The 15,879-nt window shown below is 42.8% G+C and overlaps 1 long non-coding RNA gene across 1 annotated transcript; it reads left to right on the top strand.

The window, feature by feature from the left end:
- Positions 1–1,067: 1,067 nt before the first annotated feature.
- LOC122030191 lies at positions 1,068–1,606 on the top strand. Its single transcript, XR_006125339.1, has 3 exons — positions 1,068–1,190; positions 1,340–1,458; positions 1,546–1,606. It is a non-coding gene; the product is annotated as an uncharacterized LOC122030191 (long non-coding RNA).
- The last annotated feature ends 14,273 nt before the right edge of the window (positions 1,607–15,879 follow it).

Genomic DNA, 15,879 nt, shown 5'->3' with positions numbered 1-15,879 from the left:
TGCTGAGGAGGTATATATCCGACTCGACAGATTTGTTGACAGATATCTCAGTTCCTATTCAACCTGACGTCACCTTTGAGGAGGTTCCGGTACAGATTCTAGACCGGGAATAGCGTCAGTTGCGGAACAAGACTATTCGACTGGTTAAAGTCGGATGACAGTATCATTTGGACGAGGAGGTTACTTGGGAGCTCGAGGATACTATCCGTGCTCGATACCCCATTTTTTTTATTTGGGATATGTGATTTTATTTACCGTTCAGCATTTATACTCGTTACTTGTTGTTAGTATTTGCTGATGGTAGATAACGAAATTTGGGGACCAAATTTTTATTAGTGGGGGAGAATGTAAAATATCGAAAATAGGCGAATATTAATAAGGGAATTTTTCAGAATTTTTGGAAATTTTTCGGAAATTTTTCGGAGCTCGTACGGTTGAGTTAACGGGGATAAAAACGGGGTCCGGGAAAGCCTGTTTAGGCTACCCCTTTAAGCGAGGAAATGTTTATATTTACATTTCCTTTTCTTTTATTTCTTTTTATTTTCTTTATTCCTCTGTTTTATTTGTGCGTGCCTCTCCCTCGCGCACCCGAGCCACCTCGCCCGGCGCCTCTCCAGTGAGCCCTAGCGCCGACCACCGGAAGCCTCTACCTTCCTTCCCCTCTAATCTGCGTGCCGATCGCCACTGCCGCCGGTGACGCATGGAGCAGCGCCGGTCATCTTCCTCTCTTCTCCCGATCGCGCCACTTTTCCTCACCGGTACTCAAGCCGCCGCTGTGCCCTAGGTCTTTGCCGCCGGCCACCGCGAGTTCTAGCTGTCTTCACGGCTGTATTCCCCTCTTCTGCCCTGTGCCCTAGCCGCGAGCCACCCGAGCACCGCCGCACCTCTGCCCTAGGTGACGGCCAAAGGAGGAGAGGACCGTGCCCTAGTTGGGTTCACAGCCGCCGCCGCTCCTCTGCCCTAGCCTCAGCCGACGCCCCACTCCGATGCCGACAGCCACCACCAAGCCCATTTTCCCCTTCTGATTCTTCACTACCGGTCGTGGTTGCTGCTCTCCTCAGGACAATCACTGGAATTGGAGTTCTCTCCGACCACTGATCTTCTTCTTCGGGTCGTGGACAGAAGCAGAGCATTCAAGTCGTTCCTGTGGTCCCGTTTTGTTGTACCGTGCCCTAGCAGTGGTTAAAGTGGTAAGGGAGATTATTTTACTGCTGGATTTCAGTTGTGATTTGTGCATCTCATCTCAGTATTGTGATGATTGGGTGTGGGATTGCTAATTTAGAGTTTATGGTTTGGTTGGGCAGTAATTTCTCTTAGTGTTGACCACTGTTATCGACAGGAGGATGTTTCGGTCGCGAGGCAACTGTAGAGTCCTCAGATTTGGGAGGGACAGTGATTTCATCTACGCTGGCAGAGAGTTATACCAGCTATACGTCATTGGTGGAGCCATCAATTCTGGTGAGTGGTTAGCATTGATAAATGTGTAGTCTAATCTAATGGATTATAGACTTAGTTTATGTGTTCTTGGATTAAATTGATGTGAAGGATTTGAGTTGGATGCGATCTCTTGGACTTGTTGAGGACGGTTGATACGACATGCGTATGAAGGCGGGTACCTCTTGACTTATCTTTTATGATATTGTCATTTGGATATGCATAGTATTTTATAGCTACAAGCAATAATCATGTTTGTCTTTGGTATGTTAGTTTGATATCCATAGCATGTTCTGTTTAGTTGCTTGCTAGGTATCCATGTTTATACATCGTGATTATTGCCATGAGTACTTTAGTTCCTAGAGTAAGTGACATACCATGCTCTACTGAGGTTAGGACTAGGTACTGGATTTTATTTCTGGCATGTGTATCTAGATTTTATGATACCTAGGTTTTTATGCCATACCTGGCTTGTGTATCTCTATTTGTATATCATATATGATTCGTGTACCTAGACTTTGATTCTTTGATCTGTGCATATTGATGGTACATATGCTATGGAAGGGGGATATGTTTAGGATCTAGGTTGTTCTATCATAGAGGACCTGTATACCCTAGATCCATGGATTTGACCTACTGATACTGTGGTACCCATATTATGTATATATGGATTTTTCTATGCTGATCAGGATATTCCATACTTATTATGTTCAGGACATAGGTTGTTGATATTCTATCTGACCTGTGTACTCTAGATCTTGGTATGTGACCGTCGATTTTATAGTACTCATTTTATATATATGGATATGGATATGTTGATCAGTTTTGCTATGCTTATTGTCATGCATCATGATTGCATGCTGTGCGATTGTCGGCTCCACTATGGTTGAGCACATCGCCAGTTACATGTACTGCACACACCACCACTCATGGGTTAGTGGTATATCAGACAGGTGTGTGGCGGTTCTGCTGTTTGGCTTCGTTGGTCTGAGTTCCGCTCTGTTTGGCTCCGCTGGCATTTAGTGTAGCAGCGTGGTAGCTGGCAGATGGTGGACTCTGTTTGGCTCCGTTGGTCAGGTGACTCAGTGTGGTAGCCGGCAGAGATTTCCTCCCCTTCATCGTGTACCGGGAGATGAGAGCATTGAGCTCCCCCATTTATGATTTGGGGTCACAGGATAGGAGTACTCTGACAGCATCCCGTCCACTCGGTCACTCATCAGGAGCAGTGACGACAGAGTGCACGGTTGTCACAGCCCTACCCACTCGGTCTCGCCATTTGTGTGTGAGACGACTGACTGGCGTCAGGGGTGACCAGGACGCATCATTAGCATCATATACATTGATGTATTTATATTCTTACGATTGTGTTTGCTGCATTTGGTTGCTGCATTTGCATACTTTTGACCTGCATACAAGATTATTGACACTTTCAGTTGACGACCCTTTTGTCTGGATAGGAGTTCCTGGTGAGTACAGCTTCCTCAGTTACCTTTCAGTTTTGCATATTCCCTATATATGATTAGGAAGCTGTATTCCATGTTTGTTGCTGTTAGATATATCTTACTACTCATGTCCATTGGTATTCGCTGAGTTGTTGAACTCACCCCCGTTGACACTATCTTTTCAGGTACCAGGTTATTTATGGTGTCGCTTGGAGCATCCTGTCTGCTGGTCCCCACGTCACATCAGAAGCCATATCTCCGCATTTTTGTTATTTGATCTTGGTATATGAGATGTATGTATTTGACTTTGTGTGTTCCGGTTTTGTGTTCGGAGTGTTGATGCTGTATGTGATGTTTTGTATTGGTTGTTGGTTGTATAAGCCTAGCCGGCTAGCAGTCTTTGTGTTGTGGGTTTGTATTTGGTTTCTGTCATTTTCCGTGTTTTGATTTTGTATCAGCCGAGTAGGCTGTATCATATAACTGCGTGGTTGTGTGTATATATTCCAGCCGCCTGTGGCTGATGTATATTGTGTATGTAGAAAGTTTCAGATTATCCGCCGTATAGGGGAGAAATGCCGAAATTTCTTCGGACAGGGACTCCTCCGGGGCGTGACAATTTAGTGGTATCAGAGCAGGTATACGATACTTGCTATGTGTTCTGGATTTTCGAGATTTATCTGATATCAATTTATTTGGTATCAGAGATCGGCTTACGAGTCTTATTTCCTGTGTTTCGGATTTTGTGATTTGGTCTTCTCGATGTGACTTTTCGGATTTTGGGACCTGGCAACAGCAGGACATCTCCAAGCTATAGGAGGTATGTTGGTATATGTTATCCTACCTTTTTGGTTAGTTATGCTCTGTTCACTATTATGGTTTATGACGTGTATTTGCACTCTTTACTAGTACCTGTCTAGTTGAGATAGCATATATTTTATGTATTAGGTAAAACCCTGATGATGGTCGACCTTGATAGAGATTAAGGGTTTCAGTTTCTGGTGATTTATTATATCATACACCAGTAGTATTTAGCTTCTGTTATTACTAGTTGGTTAGCAGATTGAGGCACATACCAGCCTTTGCTTTAATTAGCTGGGTAGTGGATAGAATCTATATCATTATGTTGACCTAGCCAGTAGTATACCATGTTATCTTAGTTAATTTTATCAGCAGATAATTAGGTTACTTTTGTTAGATCGGTCAGTAGAAGACTGATCTACGTTTGTTTGACTTGGATAGTCATGATCGATTTACCTTAGATGCTTGTAGAGGCTTTATTTATTCTTGATTAGTTAGTAGATGACCGATTAGTTTTGTTGACCCGAACAGTAGGGGATTGACCTACTTTACTTCTAGATGTTTGAATCTTGAGTTATTCATGGTTAGTTGGATATCTTCAGCACATCGAGTATCTAGCTTATCCTGACGTGGGAAAGGATTGGATTAGCCATATACTACTGATGATTTGGTCAGTCGATAGAGGATCGAAGTATCCTATTCCATGGGTACTGTAATTTTAGACTGTTTGTACCTAATTGGATAACTTAGAAGATGGCATAGGGTTTGTGTGATAGATTGGATTAAATATGCTGATTATGCATATCTATGAAGTGTACATATGATTGTTATAAGTTGAAGGAGTTCTATGATGGATAGTTCATTTGTGAGTATTGTTTGAGGGGTATTGTTGATTTTACCTACGATGATATATGCACACGAGTTCGGTATACATTGTTGGAGGTATCACGGTGATTTATACCTATGATGTGGGTATTTTTGGTGTGAACCAATTGGAGGATTATGTCGATCATACATATGTGGTGTTTGCATGTATGTCAGATGTATGGTTGGTAGCATCATGATGATTCTACCTATGTTAAATGTAGAATATTAAATGTCTACATTATAATATTGGTTTTTTTACCTATCAACTAATTCTCTCATTAGTGGGTGACCGACCCACTAGGAGGACGATAGAGTTGACTATGGATTTGATTTGCTTACTGGGTGGTTATACCCTAGGCTACCCACATTGGTCTGTGGTAGAGAGATCTTGTGCAGTCTCTAGCTAGATAGTTAGGTGCTTTGGGCACTTATGTATTGTTTGTGGTAGAGTGTAGCTCCCACATGTTATGGATTGTTTGTGGTAGAGCGTAGTTTCCACCTATTCTGGATTCCCACATATTTAGGGATTGTTTTGTAGTGGAGCGTTGCTCCTACATATTGCGGATTGTTTGTAGCGGAGCATTGCTCCCATATTTATTGTGGATACATATTTTGGATTATTTGTGGTGGAGCGTTGATCCCACATATGGAGGATTTCTTGTGGTAGAGCGTTGCTCCCACATATGTGGTATTTCGTGTGATAGAGCATTGCTCTCACACTGGAGGTTCTATTTCTTTGGTGATTTATATCGTTGGTGATAAGATCTATTTATTGTTGAGGATCTTATGGTTAGGAATGTTTGTGATACGAACATTTTGTGTCTTGGTTTTATCATTATGGCTTGCGGTGCCCTAGATGTTATCATGATGATTCTGGTATTTCGAGGATGGTTGGATCGGTTTCCATTGTCTTTATTGACGATGTTGTGATCTATTTCGGATCCGCGGTGAGTCACGTACACCATCTTCGCATAGTCTAGAGATGTTTCGACGAGAACATCTATATGTGAAGATCAGTAGCGCGTATTTTGGTTGTCTTCTGTGAGATGTTTGAGACACATGATGACCAGTAAGAGTATACTGTGGTTCCACAGGAGATCGAGGTTGTTACCGTTGGGAGTAAACGGAGTCTAAAGAAGAGGTTCGCAACTTCCTTTGTTTGGCTCGATATTTCCGGAGATACGTTGAGGGTTTCTCACGGTTAGCTATGTCACTGACACGCCTGACCAGGAAAGGCGTGAAGTTCATGTGGTCCGAGGACTACGAGACCAGCTTCCAAGAGCTGAAGCGGAGATTAGTATCGACTTCAGTTTTGGTTTTACCTTCTGGAGAGGACGGATATGTCCTCTACACCGACGCATCTATTCAGGGTTTGAGCGCTGTTCTGTTGCAGCACGGTAGAGTATTCTCATATACTTCTCGATAGTTGAAGGAGAATGAGAAGAAATACCCAGTTTATGATCTGGAGTTGACCGCTATTATTTTTGCCCTGAAGATTTGGCGGCATTACCTGTATGATATTATTAAATTGAGATTCTCACTGACCATAAGAGTCTCAAATATCTGTTCACTCAGAAGGAACTTAATCTTCGACAGAGGAGATGGATGGAGTTCCTGAAGGATTACGATTTGTACCATTAGCTATCACCCGAGGAAAGCTAATATGGTTACCGATGCACTTAGCCGGAAGTCTAGAGGGACTTTGGCTTGCCATCGAGTTGTGGTCCACCCAGGCGGGACCCGCATGCATCGAGGTTTGAGGCGTTCCTACTGGCAGAACGGTATGAAGAAAGACATCGCGGAATTTGTAGCTAGATGTCTTGTTTGTCAGCAGGGGAAGTATGAGCACCAGGGACCTGCCGGTTTAATTCAGCAGATTCCTATTCCTGAGTGGAAATGGGAACATATTACCATGGACTTTGTGGTGGGTTTGCCGAGGACACGACGAGGGCATGACGCGATTTGGGTAGTCGTTAATCGATTAACCAAATCTGCACACTTTTTAGCGATCCAGAAGACTGATTCTCTGGATCGATTGGCAGATCTGCATTGCCGAGAGATCATCAGATCACGTGGTGTCCCATTGATTATTATTTCGGATAGAGACCCCGATTCACGTCTCGTTTTTGACAGAGTCTGCAGCAGGCCTTGGGCACGCAGCTCTATTTCAGTAACAGTCAGAGCGGACCATTTAGACTCTAGAAGGTTTGCTGAAGTCTTGTGTATTGGATTTAAGGGCAGTTGGGAGGACCATTTGCCATTGGTAGAGTTCGTCTACAACAACGGTTTTCTTTCGGCTATCCGGATGACACCGCTTGAAGCGTTGTATGGTAGGTTTTATCGTACACCCACCCTTTCGGATGAGGTTGGGGAGGCCCAGTTGTTGGGACCTCATAGAGATCAGCAGAACGAAGAGTTGGTCCGTATTATCAGACAGAGAATGTTAGAGGCGCAGGATCGCCAGAAGTGTTATGTTGATCGGAGACGCAGACCCCTAGCGTTCTCTATTGGCGATCATGTATTTCGGCGATATTCACCCACGAAAGGAGTAAAGAGATTTGGCCCCGAGGTAAGCTAGCTCCGCGATACATTGGACCTTTCCAGATCTTGGAGAGTATTGGAGCGGTAGCTTATCGTCTGACACTACCATCGTTCCTGTCGGGTGTTCACGACGTATTCCATGTGTCTATGCTGAGGAGGTATATATCCGACTCGACAGATTTGTTGACAGATATCTCAGTTCCTATTCAGCCTGACGTCACCTTTGAGGAGGTTCCGGTACGGATTCTAGACCGGGAATAGCGTCAGTTGCGGAACAAGACTATTCGACTGGTTAAAGTCGGATGACAGTATCATTTGGACGAGGAGGTTACTTGGGAGCTCGAGGATACTATCCGTGCTCGATACCCCATTTTTTTTATTTGGGATATGTGATTTTATTTACCGTTCAGCATTTATACTCGTTACTTGTTGTTAGTATTTGCTGATGGTAGATAACGAAATTTGGGAACCAAATTTTTATTAGTGGGGGAGAATGTAAAATATCGAAAATAGGCGAATATTAATAAGGGAATTTTTCAGAATTTTTGGAAATTTTCTGGGAATTTTTCGGAGCTCGTACGGATGAGTTAACGGGGATAAAAACGGGGTCCGGGAAAGCCTGTTTAGGCTACCCCTTTAAGCGAGGAAATGTTTATATTTACATTTCCTTTTCTTTTATTTCTTTTTATTTTCTTTATTCCTCCGTTTTATTTGTGCGTGCCTCTCCCTCGCGCACCCGAGCCACCTCGCCCGGCGCCTCTCCAGTGAGCACTAGCGCCGACCACCGGAAGCCTCTACCTTCCTTCCCCTCTAATCTGCGTGCCGATCGCCACTGCCGCCGGTGACGCATGGAGCAGCGCCGGTCATCTTCCTCTCTTCTCCCGATCGCGCCACTTTTCCTCGCCGGTACTCAAGCCGCCGCTGTGCCCTAGGTCTTTGCCGCCGGCCACCGCGAGTTCTAGCTGTCTTCACGGCTGTATTCCCCTCTTCTGCCCTGTGCCCTAGCCGCGAGCCACCCGAGCACCGCCGCACCTCTGCCCTAGGTGACGGCCAAAGGAGGAGAGGACCGTGCCCTAGTTGGGTTCACAGCCGCCGCCGCTCCTCTGCCCTAGCCTCAGCCGACGCCCCACTCCGATGCCGATAGCCACCACCAAGCCCATTTTCCCCTTCTGATTCTTCACTACCGGTCGTGGTTGCTGCTCTCCTCAGGACAGTCACTGGAATTGGAGTTCTCTCCGACCACTGATCTTCTTCTTCGGGTCGTGGACAGAAGCAGAGCATTCAAGTCGTTCCTGTGGTCCTGTTTTGTTGTACCGTGCCCTAGCAGTGGTTAAAGTGGTAAGGGAGATTATTTTACTGTTGGATTTCAGTTGTGATTTGTGCATCTCATCTCAGTATTTTGATGATTGGGTGTGGGATTGCTAATTTAGAGTTTATGGTTTGGTTGGGCAGTAATTTCTCTTAGTGTTGACCACTGTTATCAACAGGAGGATGTTTCGGTCGTGAGGCAACTGTAGAGTCCTCAGATTTGGGAGGGACAGTGATTTCATCTACGCTGGCAGAGAGTTATACCAGCTATACGTCATTGGTGGAGCCATCAATTCTGGTGAGTGGTTAGCATTGATAAATGTGTAGTCTAATCTAATGGATTATAGACTTAGTTTATGTGTTCTTGGATTAAATTGATGTGAAGGATTTGAGTTGGATGCGATCTCTTGGACTTGTTGAGGACGGTTGATACGACATGCGTATGAAGGCGGGTACCTCTTGACTTATCTTTTATGATATTGTCATTTGGATATGCATAGTATTTTATAGCTACAAGCAATAATCATGTTTGTCTTTGGTATGTTAGTTTGATATCCATAGCATGTTCTGTTTAGTTGCTTGCTAGGTATCCATGTTTATACATCGTGATTATTGCCATGAGTACTTTAGTTCCTAGAGTAAGTGACATACCATGCTCTACTGAGGTTAGGACTAGGTACTGGATTTTATTTCTGGCATGTGTATCTAGATTTTATGATACCTAGGTTTTTATGCCATACCTGGCTTGTGTATCTCTATTTGTATATCATATATGATTCGTGTACCTAGACTTTGATTCTTTGATCTGTGCATATTGATGGTACATATGCTATGGAAGGGGGATATGTTTAGGATCTAGGTTGTTCTATCATAGAGGACCTGTATACCCTAGATCCGTGGATTTGACCTACTGATACTGTGGTACCCATATTATGTATATATGGATTTTTCTATGCTGATCAGGATATTCCATACTTATTATGTTCAGGACATAGGTTGTTGATATTCTATCTGACCTGTGTACTCTAGATCTTGGTATGTGACCGTCGATTTTATAGTACTCATTTTATATATATGGATATGGATATGTTGATCAGTTTTGCTATACTTAGTGTCATGCATCATGATTGCATGCTGTGCGATTGTCGGCTCCACTATGGTTGAGCACATCGCCAGTTACATGTACTGCACACACCACCACTCATGGGTTAGTGGTATATCAGACAGGTGTGTGGCGGTTCTGCTGTTTGGCTCCGTTGGTCTGAGGACTCAGCGTGGTAGCCGGCAGACAGTTCCGCTCTGTTTGGCTCCGCTAACATTTAGTGTAGCAGCGTGGTAGCCGGCAGATGGTGGACTCTGTTTGGCTCCGTTGGTCAGGTGACTCAGTGTGGTAGCCGGCAGAGATTTTCTCCCCGTCATCGTGTACCGGGAGATGAGAGCATTGAGCTCCCCCATTTATGATTTGGGGTCACAGGACAGGAGTACTCCGACAGCATCCCGTCCACTCGGTCACTCATCAGGAGCAGTGACGACAGAGTGCACGGTTGTCACAGCCCTACCCACTCGGTCTCGCCATTTGTGTGTGAGACGACTGACTGGCGTCAGGGGTGACCAGGACGCATCATTAGCATCATATGCATTGATGTATTTATATTCTTACGATTGTGTTTGCTGCATTTGGTTGCTGCATTTGCATACTTTTGACCTGCATACAGGATTATTGACACTTTCAGTTGACGACCCTTTTGTCTGGATAGGAGTTCCTGGTGAGTACAGCTTCCTCAGTTACCTTTCAGTTTTGCATATTCCCTATATATGATTAGGAAGCTGTATTCCATGTTTGTTGCTGTTAGATATATCTTACTACTCATGTCCATTGGTATTCGCTGAGTTGTTGAACTCACCCCCGTTGACACTATCTTTTCAGGTACCAGGTTATTTATGGTGTCGCTTGGAGCATCCTGTCTGCTGGTCCCCACGTCACATCAGAAGCCATATCTCCGCATTTTTGTTATTTGATCTTGGTATATGAGATGTATGTATTTGACTTTGTGTGTTCCGGTTTTGTGTTCGGAGTGTTGATGCTGTATGTGATGTTTTGTATTGGTTGTTGGTTGTATAAGCCTAGCCGGCTAGCAGTCTTTGTGTTTTGGGTTTGTATTTGGTTTCTGTCATGTTCCGTGTTTTGATTTTGTATCAGCCGAGTAGGCTGTATCATATAACTGCGTGGTTGTGTGTATATTCCAGCCGCCTGTGGCTGATGTATATTGTGTATGTAGAAATTTTCAGATTGTCCGCCGTACAGGGGAGGTGCTGCCGAAATTTCTTCGGGCAGGGACTCCTCCAGGGCGTGACATTAATACTCTTGCCAAGCTGGTTCTGTACTTCATTCTTGAATTCTTTGAACTTTTCAAAGGATTCTGACTTATGTGTCATCAAGTACACATAACCATATCTACTAAAGTCATCAGTAAATGTGATGAAGTAATTATAACCGCCTCTAGCAGCGTCATTGAAAGGGCCACATACATCACTATGTATGAGTCCTAACAAATCAGTCGCTCTTTCGCTGTGTCCACTAAAGGGAGTCTTTGTCATCTTGCCCAGTAGGCATGACTCGCACGTCTCATAAGATTCAAAATCAAATGAGTCTAGCAAACCATCCTTATGGAGCTGGGATAAGCGCTTGTCATTTATATGACCTAAGCGACAATGGCAGAGATAGGTTTGGTTCACATCATTTGACTTGAACCTCTTGGTATTTATGTTATAGATAGGGCTTTCAAGGTCTAGAATGTAGAGTCCGTTCATCAGAGGTGCACTATAATAGAACATATCTTTTAAATAAACAGAACAACATTTGTCCTTTATAATAAAAGAGAAACCTTTCTTGTCCAAACAAGAAACTGAAATTATATTCTTAGTTAATGCAGGCACATAACAACAATCATCCAATTCTAATACAAGCCCAGAGGGCAGAGATAGAAAATAAGTCCCTACAGCAATAGCAGCGTGCTCCATTGCCTACGCGTAGGTCCACCTCGCCCTTTGCCAATGCCCTGCTATTTCTCAGCGCCTGCACATTAGTACAAATGTGAGAAGCACATCCGGTATCTAATACCCATGATGAAGAAATAGATAGATTGACTTCTATAACATATATACCTGAAGTGGAAGTTTCACTTCGCTTCTTCTTAAGATCTTCCAGGTACACCTTGCAGTTCCTCTTCCAGTGCCTGGTCTGACCGCAGTGGAAGCAGGTAGCATCCTTGGCGACCCCTCCTTTAGGCTTGAGTGCCTTGCCTTTGCCCTTGGCTTGAGACTTTCCCTTGCCTTTGGGCTTGCCCTTTCCCTTGTGTTTCTGAACCATCAAAACAGAGTGGGGCTTTGCCTTCTTAAGGTTCAGCTCAGCAGTTCTCAACATACTAAGCAGATCGAGCAGTGGCTTGTCAATTTCGTTCATATTGTAGTTTAGAACGAATTGACTATAGCTTTCTGGCAAGGCTTGCAAGATCAGGTCAGTGGCCAGCTCTTGGCCAAGCGGGAATCCCAACCTCTGTAGGTTTTCTATGTACCCAATCATTTTGAGTACATATGGGCCTACGGGAGCCCCATCTGACATCTTGCACTAAAATAGTGCCCTTGAGATCTCAAATCTCTCATGTCGTGCTTGTCCTTGATACAGTTGACGAAGATGTTCAACCATATCGTAAGCGCCCATTAACTCGTGTTGCTTCTGAAGCTCAGAGTTCATGGTCGCAAGCATTAGACAGGACATATCTAATGTGTCATCTTGATGCTTCTTGTAAGCATCTTTGTCTACTCGCGTGGCATTAGCAGGAGGAGCCTCCAGAATGGGCTGCTCCAGAACGTACAGTTTACGTTCATGGGTGAGAACTATTCTCAAGTTCCTGTACCAGTCCAGGAAATTTGCTCCGTTGAGCTTGTCCTTCTCAAGGACAGAACGCAGAAAGAAGGTGTTCGTATTCGACGTCATGGTTATCTACAACAGAAAAATACAGAAAAATAAATATCATATTCTTTTAAATCATTTAATTAGGCCTTTAACTAAATGATGCTCCCACTGAATTCTATAATTCATGTGGGACAAGATCCACATCATACTAACCCTTGAGTTAGCTTTGGCTAATATGCCCAAGACTTAGTATGATCGGTAGGTAATAATTTACCAATTACATCTCTATGCAACTCTTGTTTATAGGATCATTATCCGCAGTTATATTAAAACTTGAGTTAGCTTTGGCTAATACGCCCAAGAATTAATATAAATGTGATTTATGTCCTATCTTTCCAACCATTGGAAGAATGCCTATAGTTGTCCTCGATCCAACCGAGCAAACTAGGAATACTCAATCTAATTGAGTTTGTACTCGCCCATGCATTGATAAGCGGGACCAAGATTGTCCCTCCGTACCCTACTAAGATAATATGTGTTGCTCTGCTTTGGCAAATTCAACAACACATGTGATCGAGGTAGTGATAGGTATCACGACACGGTAGGCATTAGAGTTGACGCGATTTAGATCTAATCTAATCGTCGATGTGTATCAAATACGTGATAGATCTAATTTAATCGAAAGGGTGCATCTTGTACACGATTTAGATCTAATCTAATCGTTAGGCACTAATTAATTACTAATCATGCATCACATACACACAAGCAATTAATTAAATTTATTTGTGATTAGTCATGGCCCTACTACGATCTTCTCAAGCCAATGAGAAGATCGGATGGTCAACCTAAGGTCAACAGCTTCTCAAGCTCCTTCCCTTGACCACCTTGTGTTGCTCGTGCCTTCCTCGTAACTCCGTCTCAAGTGGACCTTCCACGGCTCTAATTTTGTACATTACAATTTTGAAACTTGAGTTACATTCGAGTCTAAACTAATTTACAACAAGAATAAATAAAGAAAGGCACGATGCGCAGGTCACGTATCAAAAATACAGCACACATAATCACATGACGGCACACAGGCCGTATTATGAATTACAACACAAAATATACCAATCCAATTGGGTCTTTTTGGGCCATGACTATCACAAATTATACATAATTCTAAATTATGTATTTTCTATAATTTTCTGCAATTTTAATACCAATTTTTACAATTTTTATGAGTAAAAATTCCCGGTGGTCTCGTTTATCGGTTTTCGGGCGCAATCACGGAACGAATCCCCTTGCGGGGCCAGGGGCAGCGCCCCTACCCGTGATCTAACCATCGCGAGTGTCCCTAAGTGATCCTACAGCACCTTCGTCCGCTGTCCCAAAAAATTTTGGAGCGAAACCTTGCTGTTTCGGAAAAAGCTTCTCGGTAGTCGAAGCCTACAAGTGTCGAAACACTTGTGCTTCGCTTCTACGAGAAAAATACCCATAAAAATCATAAAAATCAGAAATTTACAGAAAAATACAGTACTAAATTTTTGTCATAAAAACAAAAACTAAACTCGTACAAGCTTCGCACGTGGCTCTGATACCACTATTGGGTTTTTGGGCCGCGAAAACCACTTTTTCGCGTCGCAAAAACCCCAAAACCCCCGCCACCGGATCCGTGCGAAGGAAAAATAAAACAAAATACGAGTACGAGTTTCTAAAGTCTAGATCTACACTAGATAAGAGCGTTACCCTCGATGCGATGCCCTTCGCTATCCCGCTAGTCCAACGGTTTGCCGAATCTCAAGATTGTCAAAGTAGACAACCCTCTAGAAGTATCCACACGAACAAAATTAGGTGGAGGGGACCAAACAAAGGTGTGCTAGCACCTATGGTGTTCGGCCAAGAAAGGAGAGGGAGAGCTTGAGGAGAGCTTGAGGAAGAAGATGATGGAATGAATGAGAATTACACAAAATGAAAACTCACTAATGCAATTGATGTGGTCGGCCACATTAAGAGGTGTTGTAACCTCCAGGGAATGCCAAGAGTCACAACTCTTGGTAACTCCCATGAGGTGGCATCCTACTTAAGCAACCATGATGATGTGGAGCATCATCATTGACCCACTCAATGCCAACTCACCAATGAGGTGGCATAAAGTCAAGTCAAACTTGACTCTTCATCTTCCTCTCAAGTCAAGTCAAACTTGACTTAATCTCTCTCATGGTTGATCTAATCCAACCATTTAATTCAAGCCAATTTAATATATAATGAATCTAATTCATTTAATTAAATTGATTCAATGAGTCATAATCTAAATTAGACTCATTGAACACATGAATCAATTTGAGTCCAACTCAACTAGCCCAATTAGGATTACTCTTAATCCAATTTGGTTCATCACATGAATCTAATCCTCTTGGTTCATCATATAAACCTAATCTCTGTTGGAGTGTATACTTAAAAGTTTAGCTTTTGTACACATTTATTTGGAAATAAAGAATCACATTGGTCAAATGTTTACATTTATTTGTTAAATGTAATTGTTCAATTAATTTATATAGTAGATAACATGGAGTGTGGAGTCACACTTAGAAGATTATGTTATCGGTTCTCTATAAATTATAAACAGTTTCTCACGACTAAGATGGAAAGCAACAAACCATCAGAATAGACGTAGTGTAATTAAGTATTAGTTTATCTTGACTAATAAATTACACTGATACACTTTAAGTGTATTGAGTAGGATCATTTAGGTAAGTTCTTTTTGTACTGACTTAGTAAAAGAACTACACCTTAGTTATTATGGAAGTGTGTGCTCTTAATCATAATATAATAACAAGAATGTATATTTATTATTTATTTCTTTGACTTATCAAAGGGTGAGGTTTAGCTCGATAAATCAATATGCCCGATAAGTTGGGAAATGATATTACTTATAGTATGTGTTGTTGATTATAGAAGGAATCTATGTCCTAGTTATCTAGGTTGAGAATGCCCCCAAGAGGAGCTCATAAAGATTGCCATGTTAAACCTTGTAGGTGGACCTAGTCTAACATGACAATAAAATTGAGTGGTACTACTCTTCGAGCTAGATATTAATTAAATGAGTTGTCAGTAACTCACTTAATTAGTGGGCATTCATAATCTTAAACACAAGGAGACTAACACACTCATGATAAGAAGGAGCCCATAATGTAATTTGGGATTGGTGCGGTAGTGCGGTAATAACTCTCTAGTGGAATGAGTTATTATCGATGAACTTGAGTTGTGTGTTCGGGGCGAGCACGGGATACTCAAGCTCATCGAGAGGCCAAAACCAATTTCTCCTCTAAGTCCCTGTTGTAGCCTCAATAAGCCTCAAGTCCATCCAAAGAAAAGCCTATCTTGGTGTCCAAGAAGGGGCCGGTTCATTGCTTGGTGACCAAGCAATGGTCGGCCACATATTCTCTAGAAGTGGCCGGCCCTTGCGTTGGGCAAGGGGGCCGGCCGCAATATTTAAATTAGCAAGGTTGCTTTTGAATTTTTAAATTTCCTCAGATATTTACAATTTGTAAAAAGTGAGATTTTAAAAATTTATAAAATTTTCCTAATTTA

This window comes from Zingiber officinale, chromosome 10B, assembly GCF_018446385.1.
Source record: "Zingiber officinale cultivar Zhangliang chromosome 10B, Zo_v1.1, whole genome shotgun sequence".
NCBI lineage: Eukaryota > Viridiplantae > Streptophyta > Magnoliopsida > Zingiberales > Zingiberaceae > Zingiber > Zingiber officinale.
This window is presented reverse-complemented; position numbering and strand designations above follow the sequence as displayed.